Source organism: Solanum pennellii, chromosome 7 (assembly GCF_001406875.1).
Source record: "Solanum pennellii chromosome 7, SPENNV200".
NCBI classification, from domain to species: domain Eukaryota; kingdom Viridiplantae; phylum Streptophyta; class Magnoliopsida; order Solanales; family Solanaceae; genus Solanum; species Solanum pennellii.
The window spans coordinates 20,054,304-20,056,302 of NC_028643.1; positions in this window are offsets into that span (position 1 = coordinate 20,054,304).

Sequence of the window (1,999 nt, forward strand, 5' to 3'; positions counted from 1 at the left end):
AAGTATTAAATTTTAGAAGTTATTTATTGGTTATATTAATGAGTTTTAAGTCTTCCGCATTATGTTCTGTTTATTATGGTTGAAATATTGGTAGAAATTGGGATTAGATTGGTTGGTTCGCTCACATAGGAGAATAAATGTGGGTGCCACTCGCGGCTCGTTTTGGGTCGTGACACTCATTACACAGATTTAATCCTTCCTGAGTACAAGTCCCTATTAATTTTCCATTAGTTAAATTATCATAAGGAATCTATGTATGATCCCCTCTTAGAGTTTTCTTGACTCTTCCACAAATAAGGGAGGAAGGCCATTTATAAATCTGGATTTCCAATAACTTATTTTACTTTCTGGTAAATCCATGACCCTGCTTAGGAAGGTGTCTTTATACCATCTGAATTCTCCTAAGTGTCTACACTTAAGACCATTTAGCAGAGTTCTAATAGTTTCATTTTGGTTGGAAAATCTTCCATTAAAATGTTCTAAAATTGTGACGATTAGGGTATAAACTGCATCCTTAGTCTTTTGACTAGTTATTTTTTCTGTTGGTTTTCCATCTTCACCAGTTGGTATTTCCCTTTTTATTTCTTCTTTATATGCATTTGTAATGGCATACCTTTATTCGGGAGATCGAAAATTATCCCACCATCCTCGAAGTTGACCTGTAAATCCTGCAATAATCATCTTACAGGTAGCATGGTCAGAATTATTATTAGTATGCCTGCAAATAGACGAATACATCAGCATCCGATGTACCATGATGGAAACTTGTCGATCTATCAAAGCATCCAGATTCCATTCATAAACCTCATTTCCACTGTTTGACGTATTAGTTTGATTCCAATCTCTTTCCTCTATTAAGACATCTTGAGGAGTTGGACGAGGGTAGTAATAAGTCATCATAGAAGGGATAGTAGCATAGACACCTTTACCAACAATCTTTTGTTGATTATGATAACCAGATTTAAACCTTCTAGAACTAATCTCAGAGGTTTGTAAATTATTATTTTCAGAAAATTGTCCTTCAATTTTATTAATATCGGTAATATCATTTGTAAAATCAATGGGTTTAGTACTTAAACCAGAAAGTTTTTTATCAATAAGACTTTCTAAATCACTGAAAGTTTTTACTTTAAAATCAGTAGTATCACTGGGACGCTGGATATGCGTTGGTACAACATTTAAAGGAGTTTTAGAAGTAGAAGCAATATTTTCTTGAGGATTCCTTTGAAATTCTTTTACCAAAATAATTAATTCATCTAATTTTTTTTTCTACAGAACTAATATGTTCTCCTAAGACTTTAACATATAGACTCAACTAATTATTTTGAGCAATTAAATTATTAATTTCATTAATAGTAATCTGGGCAACATCAGTTTAGTTAAATTTTTGAAAAGCTGAAAAAGTTAACCCAGTATTATTAGGTAATATGAACGGAGATTGGGGAGGATAGATGACCTTAGTAATAGAACCATCACTCTCTTTTTAAAAGTTCTTTCAATAACTTTGATGTACAACGGTAAATAAGTTGTTATAAACCAGGGGACAAAATAAATAATTTTATTATGTAAAGCACAAGTTTCATAAAAATCTTGCGATATATTATTTAAATCATCTTGGCTATAAGTATCAAAAAACCAAGTTCTAAACTTGTTCCATTTTTTGTTTTGAAATTCATTTTGAATATGTCTTCTTGCCAGGGATCCTGGACTAAAATCAATTTGGTGACTCATCATAATTCACACACTGTCTAGATCTGACGTCTTATTAACGTCAAAGTCCATCTCAGAAAGTGTTGGTTCTAATTCAGACAACCTCTCTGCTGCCTGCACAATATTAGTGTTAGGGTCAATTCTTACCCTTTCCACTATTTTGTCACTCATAGTATCACTTTAAGTGTGTAAAGATAAAGGTCTACTTCTAGCTGATCCGTAAGTAGGAATATCTTGATTAATAGGGGAAATATGTTGTATTTCCGGCAAAGCTCAATAACTGGAAAAT